The following is a 14,415-nucleotide window of genomic DNA, read 5'->3' as shown; positions in this document are numbered from 1 at the left end:
GTAGACATGTGTGGGGGCCTCGTGGAGGGTGCCCCTGCACTGCTGGGGGTGGGGGTAGTGGTAGACATGGGTGGGGGCCTGGTGGAGGCTGCCCCTGGTGGCTGGGGGGTGGGGGTGGTCGGAGACATGAGTGGGGGCCTGGTGGAGGGTGCCCCTAGTGGCTGGGGGGTGGGGGTGCAGGGAGAAATGAGTGGGGGCCTGGTGGAGGCTGCCCCTGCACGGCTGGGGGGTGGGGGTGCAGGGGGACATGTGTGGGGGCCTGGTGGAGGCTGCCTCTGGTGGCTGGGGGGTGGGGTAGACATGTGTGGGGGCCTCGTGGAGGCTGCCCCTGGTGGCTGGGGGGTGGGGGTGGTGGTGGACTTGAGTGGGGGCCTGGTGGAGGGTGCCCCTGCACTGCTGGGGTGGGGGTAGTGGTAGACATGGGTGGGGTCCTGGTGGAGGCTGCCCCTGGTAGCTGGGGGGTGGGGGTGGTCGGAGACATGAGTGGGGGCCTGGTGGAGGGTGCCCCTGGTGGTTGGGGGGTGGGGGTGCAGGGAGACATGAGGGGGGCTGGTGGAGGCTGCCCCTGCTCTGCTGGGGGGTGGGGGTTCAGGGAGACATGAGTGGGGGCCTGGTGGAGGCTGCCCCTGCACTGCTGGGGGTGGGGGTGCAGGGAGACATGAGTGAGGGCCTGGTGGAGGCTGCTCCTGGTGGCTGGGGGGTGGGGGTGGTGGGAGACATGAGTGGGGGCCTGGTGGAGGCTGCCCCTGCACTGCTGGGGGGTGGGGTGGTGGGAGACATGAGTGGGGGCCTGGCGGAGGCTGCCCCTGCATTGCTGGGGTGTGGGGGTGGTGGGAGACATGAGTGGGGGCCTGGTGAAGGGTGCCCCTGGTGGCTGGGGGTTGGGGGTGCAGGGAGACATGAGTGGGGGCCTGGTGGAGGCTGCCCCTGCACTGCTGGGGGGTGGGGGTGGTGGGAGACATGAGTGGGGGCCTGGTGGAGGCTGCCCCTGCACTGCTGGGGGTGTGGGTGGTGGGAGACATGAGTGGTGGCCTGGTGGAGGGTGCCCCCGGTGGCTGTGGGGTGGGGGTGCAGGGAGACATGAGTTGGACATGAGTGGGGGCCTGGTGGAGGCTGCCCCTGGTGGCTGGGGGGTGGGGGTGATGGTAGACATGAGTGGGGGCCTGGTGGAGGGTGCCCCTGCACTGCTGGGGGGTGGGGGTGCAGGGAGACATGAGGTGGACATGAGTGGGGGCCTGGTGGAGGCTGCCCCTGGTGGCTGGGGGGTGGGGGTGGTGGTAGACATGAGTGGGGGACTGGTGGAGGGTGCCCCCGGTGGCTGTGGGGTGGGGGTGCAGGGAGACATGAGTTGGACATGAGTGGGGGCCTGGTGGAGGCTGCCCCTGGTGGCTGGGGGGTGGGGGTGGTGGTAGACATGAGTGGGGGCCTGGTGGAGGGTGCCCCTGGTGGCTGGGGGGTGGGGGTGGTGGGAGACATGAGTGGGGGCCTGGAGAAGGCTGCCCCTGCACTGCTGGGGGTGGGGTGGTGGGAGACATGAGTGGGGGCCTGGCGGCGGCTGCCCCTGCACTGCTGGGGGGTGGGGGTGGTGGGAGACATGAGTGGGGGCCTGGTGGAGGCTGCCCCTGCACTGCTGGGGGTGGGAGACATGAGTGGGGGCCTGGTGGAGGGTGCCCCCGGTGGCTGTGGGGTGGGGGTGCAGGGAGACATGAGTTGGACATGAGTGGGGGCCTGGTGGAGGCTGCCCCTGGTGGCTGGGGGGTGGGGTTGATGGTAGACATGAGTGGGGGCCTGGTGGAGGGTGCCCCTGCACTGCTAGGGGGTGGGGGTGCAGGGAGACATGAGTGGGGGCCTGGTGGAGGGTGCCCCTGGTGGCTGGGGGGTGGGGGTGGTGGGAGACATGAGTGGGAGCCTGGTGGAGGCTGCCCCTGCACTTCTGGAGGGTGGGGGTGGTGGAAGACATGAGTGGGGGCCTGGTGGAGGCTGCCCCTGGTGGCTGGGGGGTGGGGGTGGTGGGAGACATGAGTGGGGGCCTGGTGGAGGGTGCCCCTGCACTGCTGGGGGGTGGGGGTGCAGGGAGACATGAGTTGGACATGAGTGGGGGCCTGGTGGAGGCTGCCCCTGGTGGCTGCAGGGTGGGGGTGATGGTAGACATGAGTGGGGGCCTGGTGGAGGGTGCCCCGGCACTGCTGGGGGGTGGGGGTGCTGGGAGACATGTGTTGGTGATCAGTAGTGCAAGATGACATGTGGGTTGGCTGGTGGCCATGGCCATGGTGGATGGGTTGCCTGTGGGACATGAGCAGGGGTGCAGGGTAGTCCCCTGTGGTGTGGGCTGCCTGCGGGGGCCGTGGAGGGTGTAGAGGGAACACCTGGGAGGACCCACATGGCCAAATCACGTGTAGCATTCCCCGGCACCACCGAAATACACGTACCCTGCTGAAATCGCGTGTGGAACTTCCCGCGCACCCGAAGTACATGTACCCAGGACAATTGCGTGTGGAACTTCACGCGCATCCCGAAGTACATGTACCCAGGACAATCACGTGTGGAACTTCCCGCGCACCCCGTAGTACACGTCCCCAGGCCAATCGAGTGTGGAACTTCCCGCGCACCCCGTAGTACACGTACCCAGGCTAATCGCGTGTGGAACTTCCCGCGCACCCCGAAGTACACGTAGCCAGGCCAATCGCGTGTGGAACTTCCCTCGCACCCAGGAACACACGCACACGCTATTTTTCACACAGTGGGTGTCCGTGTTTGTCAGTACCCCTTTGCACCTCATTTGTCCTAGAGGGCCACTGTATGGCCCATTCATCATGGCTGTATATGAGTGCTTTTTGTTAGCGCACATTTTGGCGCACATTTTTTTCAGTCGCAGGGGCGCTACCGCCTGCTTTCTTGTGGCATACTTGTTTGGCCCTGTGCGCGTCTTTGACCGTGCGCTGGTTTGCCCTATTCGATTCCATGAATACGGGTTGTAGGCGAGCGTGTGGGCGTTCCGCGCACTCGCCTCCTGTACTTCCCCCGTGACGCCCATATTTTCACGCGTTGTTCCCCATTCCGAGTGTTACGCCCCGTGTTACGCCTACTTTTGTGATGTGCGCCGCGCTATGTGCGATTTCGCAGTGGCCGTGGCGCACGCTGTTGGATGACCTGTGCGCCGGCGTGCGCGGCGCACATCCAATGTTTTTCTCGCGCACGGACTTCCATGAATCGATGTGCGCTGGTTTGCCTGCGATTTTCGCACTTGCACTGCGATTTTCGCACTTTTACTGCGATTCGCACGTTTTGGCACCTCTGCGCGGGAATTTTCAGCACACATTATTTCCATGAATCGACCCCTCAATCTTTTTCACTCACCGTTCGCATGGTTCCTCTCTGGACCATCGGGATCACCGCCTTTGTTACCGCCTTCTTCGGCTTTTCACCTGCTCAGCTTCCCATAGGAATGGGACGGTATCCGTGGTGAACATGGTTCCCTTCAGGCCCTGGTCTGCAGTTTTTCTTACACTACCACTGTCTATGGGGAGCTTCACGGTCTACTTGGCCGAATGGCAAAGGACTCGTGATATTGCCAAAGACCTAGAGTTACGTTATGTCGACGGTCAATGGGTGTCTTATTCTAATCAATAATCGATAATCGATAAACCATCAATCTCTGCTACCAAGTGTACTCCTGAGACCCCCGGCTGGCCCATAGAGCCGAGGTTGCTCCGAAAGTACTTATGACGAGATAGCTGCACCCTTGAGATGGATGGGGGTGCAGATTTATTACTCCAACACCAATCAATAAGGACAACTCAATGGTTTGGCAAACTGAGTCCATTTAATGACAAAAACAGGGAGTCATGGAAATCAGCAGTGATGCGATCATCCTTCTCGCTTCAACTCCAATGAACTTCATAAAAATCATAGCATTTATACTGAAAACTCGTCATAATTGACGTATAACATTCAAAAGTTAACATGCAATTCTATTGGTTAGGAAAAGGTAACTTTAATATAGGTACTATATCTGTATATGGTAACGGAGTGAAGGGATTGGATAAACACTGTCAGGTGGGAGTCTAAGCCCTTCCATCAAAAATGACTACTGTAGACGTCACTAAATGTACAACGTCACATTGGCTCTACCAACTATCGGACCCTAGATTATTTGGTCCATTGTGATTGGGTTGGCACCAACCCCATGCATAAATTTGCACTTTGCCTAGCAGCACGCAGAATGGTCAGCCAGGTGCAGGGTGCCCCCTAGTTACCCGGCCTTTCTACAGTTAAGGTTACAATCAATCATCGCTTCAGCAACAATGTGCCATTTATATTACTGTAGTTGGCCTCGAAACTGCATCGTCTGTCTGGGAAAGTTCCGATATCCCTGCCTGGGCGGATGCCAAGCCTAGGTGTGAACTCGTGCTTCTCCTTGCTCGGATGGTCACGTGCTTCCTATACCGTGAATTTGTCTAGTTTCTCTCAATTTGTGCATTTGATTCTTATTCAGCTTGCCACCTGCCTACGCCTCCTTATCTTGACCTTTCAGAGACAGGATATTCTGTTCTTAAGTTTCAATTATATGTAGCTAATGTTCGCTCCTTCTATTGGTATGACCTTGGCTTCTCCTGGCACGAGTTGCATCTGCTGAGTTTTGATTCATCCGTCTCTTCTTGTTTCGCTAGAATATGAATCTCTGCTCATTTGGCCTTTAGTAACCTGGGTTGATTCTGCTTCGTTTACAAAGTGGATTTACACTTATAATTCTGTGCTTCATTTTGAGGTAGATTATGTATAATGGCGCTTGCCGCACTATTCTTCTACTTAGCATTGCAAGCCGCATTGTTTTCTTAGCTTTCCTGCGGTTCCAAGCATATGTACAGGTGTTAGCTGGTTGACTATCTTCATCCTGTTTACAACTTCATTCTCTTATATTTGGACATCATCTTTTATCTTAGGTTCACGATATCCTTACTTATGGCATTTCATCTCTGTGTGTCATTCTTGGGTCGCCATTTCTTCTATCTGTGAGTCTGTCCGGGTCCTTGTGACGTCACCATTCGTCTTCCATTAAGACCTTTTTGGTTTCTTCCAGGACTGTACTTAGGCAATCTTCATTTCGTCTCATTTGCTGGTAAGGTTTCCTTAATGGATACCTTACTGTCCGTGGTTTTCTTGGTATCGGTGCTTCAATAGGTGTTGCTCTTCTGATAGGTACTGGGCGGAGCCCTACTGCGGCACTTTGCTGATTTATCTGCTCATCATACGTCACATATTTTGGTGTGAACGTTCCCGGTACTTCAAAATAGGCGACTGGAGTGCAGGCTTTATTTGGCACCTCCTCTACACTACAGTGGATGACCTTGGATGCTACACAAAGCAACACTACACTCCCCCCTCTGGGCGATTCATTGACCACTTTCACCTCTGTCTTTGGATTCAACATACTCGATTCTTCTGTATTTATCTTCACTCCATCGCCTGGGTTCATTCCTTCTTCATCTTCGGGGTCTGTACATGATGGTTTGAAGAAGTGTCTCTTTGGAGTCCATATTTGTATTACTCCTTTCAGGTTTCCTGCTGTCCTTACATGTTTGTCTTTATTCCATGTCATTAGTTGACATTGTCCATTTGGGCTACAGTAGACCCATCTTCCCACATAATTTCTGTGTTTCCTGGGGTAGAGAAGCTTTGTTCCTTCTGGTGCGTGAATGCTGGTCTTCGCAAAGTCTCTTATTTCTTCATCAGTCAGGTCTTTGGGCTTCCATCCTGGCTTGACATCAATCATGATCTTCATCCCTATGGCTTTATTCACAGTCTTCTGGCATTGCAAGATTTATCTTGATAACACAAAATCCTAGCAATATCATCACTAACAGGGCTCCCAAGAACTTGAATGCATCTGCCATCCATTGCGAAAACAGCGATCCAAACCAGCTGTCATCATCAACTTCATCAGTTTCATAGATCATCTGGTTCTGCAGGTTTGTCAGCATACCCATGGCTTCAGTTAAGGTTCCATTCTCCTCATCGTGAGATGGTATAAATGTGCAACATGATTCTCCGATTTTTGCACAAACTACTCCATCCATGGCTGTGATCATGTCAAGGACATATCTGTTCTGAAGAGTCATCAGTCGGATGGCTCTCAGCTCTTCCTTGATCGCATTGAATCCTTTTATGATCGTGTTGATCGTCAGTAGTAACTCCCATCTGGTTATCTGCAACCATTTAGTATTTACTCCGACTTGGATTCTTGGCATAAAAATCGTTGTGAACACTTATGAGTTGAGGCTGAACAGCCTGTGCTCATGTGGGATTGCATGAAATGCTTCTTCCGATTTAGCAGAAAAGTAATTCTCTCTCTTCATTCGGGTTATCAGTTCCACAGATCTCTTCTTCCTCAGGTGAGCATCTGCTTTCGGGAAACTGTCAATATTCAGGTTACTTTTCGGGATCACTAGTGCTGGAACGTGGACATTCACTATTGTGCATATACCTCCCCAGTCTCTTGGCAGTCTGATGTATGCCTTGGATCTGTTTGCCCAATAATGATCCATAATTACTGCTGTTCCACGCACCATTCCTGGAGTGTCAAAAACGTGTCCACAGTTCCTATTCTCTCCCATCTTTCTAGTGCCATTATTCCTGAAGCAGAACTTTGGGCTTTCTAGTGGCACTATCTGCAAGGGTCCTCCTCTGTCTTCGACCCATGTCAATAGTTTTGCAGGTTTCGGCCATAATGGCTTGCAGCCATTCTGCACAATGTCAACCGTTTCCTTGTAGAGTCCAGTGATCACATATTAAAGAGCAAAAATGAGCAAGGACATGGGATACCCGGCTGATGAACGAAGGGTGAACACACACCTATGGGGGTTACACCTTGGTAAGTGTGTACAGGTTACTGTGAATGACTGCTGACTAAAATCTATCAGGACAGTTCCGAGTACTGCAGTCAGATTTTTTTATAAAACTGCAGTTTACGTGTTTGTAGATACACTTAATCGAGAGTAACACAAGATACAACAGTATTTACACATTTTGAAGGTATAGTAAACAGTTTGTGAGTGACAAATTTCAAATATTTGTAACGTCTTTTCAATGCTTACACATCCACTGAGCGGTCCTTGGGAAGGAGACCAGTGAATTTAGTGAGGTGATAGCATGTAATAATCAGCACATATATATCAAAACAATGTGGGGTTGAAGAAGGACAATACAGACAATATAACAGTCAAGATGACAGTGTTTCAGCCAGAAAGTGAGCTTGGATGAGCTCTGATGGTGTGGCCTTCATCAGGACGAGATATTCCAAAGCGGGAAGTATCTTGTGAGGTCGGAACTTGGGAGCGCAGTGGCTCAGGTAGTAGCAGTGTCAGGAGTACACTGGAGGATTTTCGAGGTTCTAGAGGTGGCCGTTCCTTGAGGGCCTGTTGCCGCGCAAATTATGGGTAGAACAGGCTGGTGTGGTGAGTACGCAAAGTAAACCGCAAGCGTGAGGGGCTATGGTTGAAGGAAGGATGAGCGCTGCAGAGCAAGCTGTCAGCGGTCGCCGTCTCGTGCGCAGCTTTGGAATATCTCATCCTGATGAAGCCCACACCATCAGAGCTCATCCAAGCTCACTTTCTGGCCGAATCACTGTCATGTTCACTATTATATTGTCTGCGTTGACCTTGTTCAACCCCACATTGTTTTGATGTATATGTGCTGATTATTACATGCTATCACCTCACTAAATCCACTGGTCTCCTTCCCAAGGACCGCTCAGTGGATGTGTTAGCATTGAAAAGACGTTACAAATATTTGAAATTTGTCACTCACAAACTGGTTACTTGTTATGCTTGATTTATGCTTGGTTCAAAATGGCGCGGGCGCGCAATGCATCCTGGGAGCGCTCGGAGCCATTTTGGATATTTACTTCACATCGCAGTGAAAGGCTGCACACATTTTGCTGAAGTGTTAGATTCACAGTGCTGAGACAAACATGCTTTTCCAACCCTGGTATGCAGCCAAGGCCATTTCTGCTGGGAAAGCTAACGTTGTTATGGCTTGCTACTGTTCTCCGTGGAGCGTGTTTTTAGAGCAGGGAGGCCCTGCGTTCCTTGAGGGGAGCTCTCGATTGAGCCAGCTGGCAACCGACGGCTGTTCCTCAACTGCGCAGGTGCAATTTCCAGAATGTTCGGGAATTAACTCCGCTTTGTGGAGTGTGTATATATGTGAAGGCACGGAGGGGGTCAGGTGAGACTTCAGCCAGAGGAGGACGCTTACGTCTGGCCTTCCTGTGAGCTGTGGAACTCTCGGCCTGGCTGTCCCCGGGGTCTTCCAGCCCCTTCTGGACGAGATGAGGACTGGTATTTAGCTCACGGTGATGTATTTCCTTTTGACTTCTTTACTTCTTTTGTGATGTATGAGCTTACTATTTTTATGAGTTATTTCTATGTACTTGTAAGCATTGAATAAATAGCCATAAAGAGCTGATTTATCTTCTAAGAGTGCGTGGTTGTGAATTATTGTGTCTGTCTGTTTTTTGTAGTTCAAAGTACTTGCTCCATAATTGCATTGATGATTTATGGTTGTTTCGTGGACTTTTCGGGGGAGAGCAGTACATTACTATACCTTCAAAATGTGTAAATACTGTTGTATCTTGTGTTACTCTTGATTAAGTGTATCTACAAACACGTAAACTGCAGTTTTATTAAAAATATGACTGCAGTACTCGGAACTGTCCTGATAGATTTTTGTCAGAAGTCATTCACAGTAACCTGTACACACTTACCAAGGTGTAACCCCCATAGGTGTGTGTTCACCCTTCGTTCATCAGCCAGGTATCCCATGTCCTTGCTCATTTTTGCTCTTTAATACGTGACTACCCACCTGGGTAGAGCAAGGCATCAACCAGGTGCCCTTATTGATAAACATTTCAGAGTCCAGTGATCACCCAGGCTCTACAAATCACCACTCCCTTTTCCCACCCATCTGGTGAAAGCACTGTTCCCCAAATCTGCATTTGGGCTCTATTCTTCCACTTTCGAGCTTCCACTGGAGTTTTTCCTTGGACATTTAGTCTCGGATTCACTTCCCACCTTATTCCTGCTCCTTTAACTCCAGGCTTCTCGTACCTGATCACATGATTCCTAGTATGAGCTCTGTTTCTTGTCTTATTGTCTTGAACATAATCATCTTCGTTGGGATAGGCTGTTTCAGTTGCCCATATTAATGAGGCATCACTACCCATGAACTGGCCTCTGGACTTGCACATTGCTACGATTGACAGACAGTGTGCTGTCTGGACATTGATTTCTACAGCTACGAAGATCTTAGATTTCCCCATGCTGTATGGTAGCAGTGCACAAACAAAGCCTTCCCCTTCTGAATTTCATCTTCCAGCTTCTTTCATATGCTGGTACCAAATGTTATTTCGCAAATGTGCTGTGCTGTCCAGATAGTCGTTTAGTTCGTTGTCATCTCCATGCATGCTTCTCTTGATTCTTAGTGTTCTCCTGTAGTTTGCTATAACTACATCTCTAAATGCATCTGTATGGCTCTTTCTTGCTGGAGGATTCTCATGTATCCCGGTACATGATGCAGGCTTCCTCATCTGCGCTATTTGAGTGGACATATGTCTGGCAGCTCTTTCCCTCTCTTCATACATCCTTCTCCTGCTGGTTACAAATGCCCATTCCAACCACCCTGACGCTGGTACAGTGTATGGTGTTGTAGAACTTGTACTTGTCCCTTGTGTTGGAATATATATGTTTGTTACTGCTGTCTCTGGGTGTTTATTCTTCAGCTCCTCTGGTCTTTTCCTTTCTCTGGCTAATGACGGCCATACTGTGTCTACTCTTAGTTGTGCTTGTGAGATATTCTTTGAGTTCGTCTTTGTCTCCCTCAGTGTTGTCTCAGGGGTATTGATCATTATCATTTCTGTTGGTTTCTTTTGTCTGTTGTGGAGTTTCTTATGGCAAGCAGTCTCTTCTTTTCTACTGTTTCGGCTTGTGGTTCTGCAGTCATTTATACTAGGCCTGCTTTGTGTGCATTCAGTGTTTGCATGCATGTGGTTGTCAGTAACCTTTCTTCATTCATTCTTTGCCGACCCTGTCTCCGGCTTTTCTGTTTGTTTGTTACCACAAGTGTGTGTGTGTGCCATTATTAATCACATCCATTTCAAGTTCATTCACTCCACCGCCAGATCTTCTATGGACTGGAATGACTATGTAAGGTCTGGGTGCTTTTGTGGGTTTCATGAGTGCATCATTAGGTGGGTGCACTGGAAGTGGAACGCTTTGTGCACCAATAAAAAATGCAGTTCTGATGGTTAATGACAGTAAAACAATGATGAATATGATACATAAATACATTATGCCCCTGTATGTCAGGCGGCAGCATTTACTTCCAGAGAAGCGTGATTGTCTCTCCTCCTGCGGTAGGACCAGATTGCTGCTCTGGATTCCCATCTCGATCATTCACCAAAGGTCAATGTTTTATTGTATTGCTTTACACAATATTGTCTTTAGGACTCTGTGGTTAAGGGTCTCAGGTGTTCCACAAGTGTCCCCCCTCTTGCGGGTGATGGATTGTCTCTTATTTCAGGATACAGTTCCTTTGCTAGACTATGGGAAAAAATCAAATCACCAACACTTCAGTAAGTCCTTTTACTGTGCATGCTCAAAGTAACATATAATTTGCTGATCAGTATGAAGAAATAAGGACAAAATAACAACAAATGCAATAAGTGAAGTCCTTTACAATGCTTCCTCAATCTGTCCCTCGGTGGAAGGCTTTTAGAATCTCCTCAGATAATTCTGCTGATGGTTTGAGAGTTCTATTTGGAGCACAATTCCATGCAAGAGCATGCCCATCTGTGCAACATTAGCTGGATCTCTGATGAATGTGAGGACGTCAATATCAATCGGTCTCCCCGCTAGCTCTGGAAAGTCAGTGACTAGGCGAAAGAGGACATTGTGAGCCAACCTGCTGTCTTCTAGTGACAGGGTTATCCGTCCTGTCTTGCTGGGGTTCAGGATTATATGTTCTCTCCTTGATGTAAACAATGTCTACACTGCCCGGTCGCGTTGAGTGCAACTAGGATCACGATTTTATTTAAAAGTTGGCTTAATTGTTCTGTCTTTGCTGGGAAACGTGAGTGTGTCTGTTGCTCTTCCGACAAGAGTTGGACAATCTTCGATTATGTGAAAGAACAATGTGTTGATAAGCTCAATTATTTCCGTCTGTGTTTGGGACATTTGGTTCCTTCTCATTGTACTCAGAAAGTAGGAGAAATTGTTCGGTAATGACAGTAAGCAGTCTTCTTATTGTCTTTATATTCTCAGGATCTTGAAGAAAGTCAGTGACATTGGTGAGTCTCCCTACCAGTGAAGGGTATGATCTGAGCACGAGATCAAAATAGGCGACTACATCCTTGGCGATGTCGCTACTGCGGGATACCATAAGTGATTCCAAATAGGGTCTCGGTGTGAAATGAGTCGGGATAGTGTAGTTGCTTCCACTATAAGGTCCTTGGTCGAAATTTGGCATATCTTTTCTCATCAAGGCTTAAGTGTGCCTCAGTCCAAAGTCAACAGACTGTGTTGTGGCTTTTGTGTCCAGTTTTCTTCTTCACCGTGCAACTAGGATGCACAGAGTGTCCGTTTTGATGTCCTTATCCCCTTTTTTGCTTAGAGGAAGTGTCCAGTTTAAGGCACAATTTGCAAAAAGTTCTTTGTCCTTGTCTGGATGGTCATGCGGCCTTCTTTCTCGTCATGGATCTTGTCTGCAGGTGCTGTAGTTCTTCCCCGTTGCTTGTCGACTCCTCTCATTGGGGTGCAGGCAGGGGGCCTTCTCTGATGTAGCGTTTGATATCACCAAGAAAAATCCAAGCTCTCCTGCCTTGTAGTTTCACTGTGGATGGGGTACAGTCCTCCACCGTGAAGGGGCCGTTAAAGCTTGGCTCGTCCCACTTTTTCCTTGCATCATTCATCACAAGGACGGTGTATCTAGGGAAGATGAATGGTACACAAAGTCCTTGAGCTGTGTCTGTAGTAGTATCTCCTTCTGTGTTGCATGCTGCCCTGCACCCTTTTCGTCGTCGCTGCAGCTGGTCTGAAATTACAGTAAGGCAAGATGTCGTGCAGTTCAGATAGTTTTGCATTTCAGACCCTAAACTTTCTCCTGTTGACTGGGCATCACATCTCGCTCTATCTCGGGGCGTCAAAGGAGTTCTCATTCTTCTTCCTGTGGCTATCTCGTGTGGCGTAAGATGATGGTCAGAACCGGGTTGGTTCCGAAGTGCATATAGTGCCAAAGGAAGGCAGTGCAACCATCCCTTTCCTAGAGTCAGCTTCAACTTGGCTATCCTTTCCTTTAACAAGCCGTTGAGCTTCTCACAGATCCCATTACCTTGCGGATGATACACTGACGAGAACTTGTGCTTTATACCAAGCAGCAAGCTAATCTGTTCAAATATTGCATTAACAAAGTGAGGGCCATTATCTGCTCTCATGACCTCACGCACCCCCCACCGGGGGAACACCTCTCTCACTAAAAATGTGGCCGCACAGGTAGAGTCTGGGTGTGTACATGGACCTGCCTCAATCCATCTAGAGAATGGACACACCACAACAATTAAGTATCTGTACCCGTTACATACTTGAATCATGTCGACGTAATCGACATGCAAGTGCTAAAAGACCCATTTGGCCTTGGGATGACTCCTCTCATTACTTTTAATGTGTGCCCAGCCATGAGTTGCTGGCAGATTATACAGTTCACTTTGAAGGATGCAACATGCTCAGCTAAATTCGGTATCAACCAGTCTTTGGCGAGTGTTGCTGCTAAATTCTCTTTTGTCATATGTGCTGGAAAATGTAACTGTTCCAGCGCTATTTTTAATAGGGCTACAGGCATGATCAACCTGTCCAATAAGGCTGTGTGCTGCACTGGCGTGCCGTCTGCTCAGAGGAAGCCCCTCCTTTTCCAGTGTGCTAAGCCTGCGTGCACTGTTGACGTCACATAGGCGGAGTCACTGTACACCGTTACTTCCTGGTCTACGTGATTCTCGAGGGCGAGTATCAACGCTAATAATTCTGCAGCCTGTGCTGAATAATGAGATGGTATTCGCGTACTAATAAGCACTCAAAATTCTCCATTTGTGGTGTGTTTCATTACAGCGACGCCAGTATATCTTTGTCCGTCACTTTGATCGATCCTCGAAGACCCGTCAATGAAGACGATCTCTCCTTCTGCCAAGGCATTTTCTTTCACCCTGAGGATTTCATCATAGAATTCTTCATAGTTTGCATAGTGATGTATTGGTTCTCCTTCAGTTACTGGCTCTGCTATAAACACAGCTGGGTTCACTATCTTACATCGGACTACTTTAATCGATGGATTTGATATGATCACTTCATAAGCAGAAGCTCTCTGAGATGTCAATGTGTCCTTTGGTTTCTCTAGAATGGCAAATAGTGAGTGCTCGACGTACAACGTCATGGAGCATCCCATCACAATGGTTGTAGCCTTCTCTATGGCGAATGCTGCGGCAGCTAAACTTTGTTTGCACAGGAAATGACCTCTCATTACTGGGTCCAAATTCCCACTGTAGTATGCCAGGGGCTTGTACCCCAACGTGGTTCTCTGTGTGAGCACTGCCATCATAACGCTGCCATTCGTGTGTGAAAACAGGTAAAATTCCTCTGCATAATTGGGGATCCCTAGAACTGTTGCTATGCAAATTGCTCTTTTCAGTTCAGCAAATTCTTTCTCCCTGGTCTCAGACCATTCAATCTTTTCATTCGTTACTTGGGCCTTCTTAAGGGCCTGAAGTAAAGGCTAATTGTAAGAGCTATAGTCGAAGACCCATGCCCTAAAGTAATTGCTTAGGCCTAGAAAGCTCTACATCTGTTTTATCGTGTGTGGATTGGCCGTGTTCAGTATGGCTTCAGCCCTTTCTGGGGTCACTCTCTTTCCTTCATGCGAGATCAGCTGGCCTATCTACAGTACGTCTTGTTGACAATATTGTAACTTTTCCTTGTCAACCTTATAACCTTTCTCAGCCAGTGTAGTCAATAGCTGAACAGAATGGTACCTGCATTGCTCTTCTGTGGTGCTGCAAATTAAGATGTCTTCCACATATTGATCAAGTCCATCTGAAGGACTTGATTGAAAATAGATGGAGACTGACAATACCCCTGGGGTAGCCTCGTGCTTTTCAGACGCATCTGTCTGAATGTGAATGACATCAGATCTTGTGAGTCACGGTGTAACAGGATTGAGAAAAATTCATTTTCAAGTCAATCACAGTGAAATATTTTGACTCAACAGGTACATTATATAGAATTGTAGTCGGGTTAGGGACTAAAGGGAACTCAGCCTCAACAATATCATTTATTGGGCGTAAATCCTGGATTAGCCTCCAAGACCCCCCCTTTGATT

Source organism: Ambystoma mexicanum, chromosome 9 (assembly GCF_040938575.1).
Source record: "Ambystoma mexicanum isolate Mex_15411 chromosome 9, UKY_AmexF1_1, whole genome shotgun sequence".
In the NCBI taxonomy this organism is placed as follows: domain Eukaryota; kingdom Metazoa; phylum Chordata; class Amphibia; order Caudata; family Ambystomatidae; genus Ambystoma; species Ambystoma mexicanum.
This window is presented reverse-complemented; position numbering follows the sequence as displayed.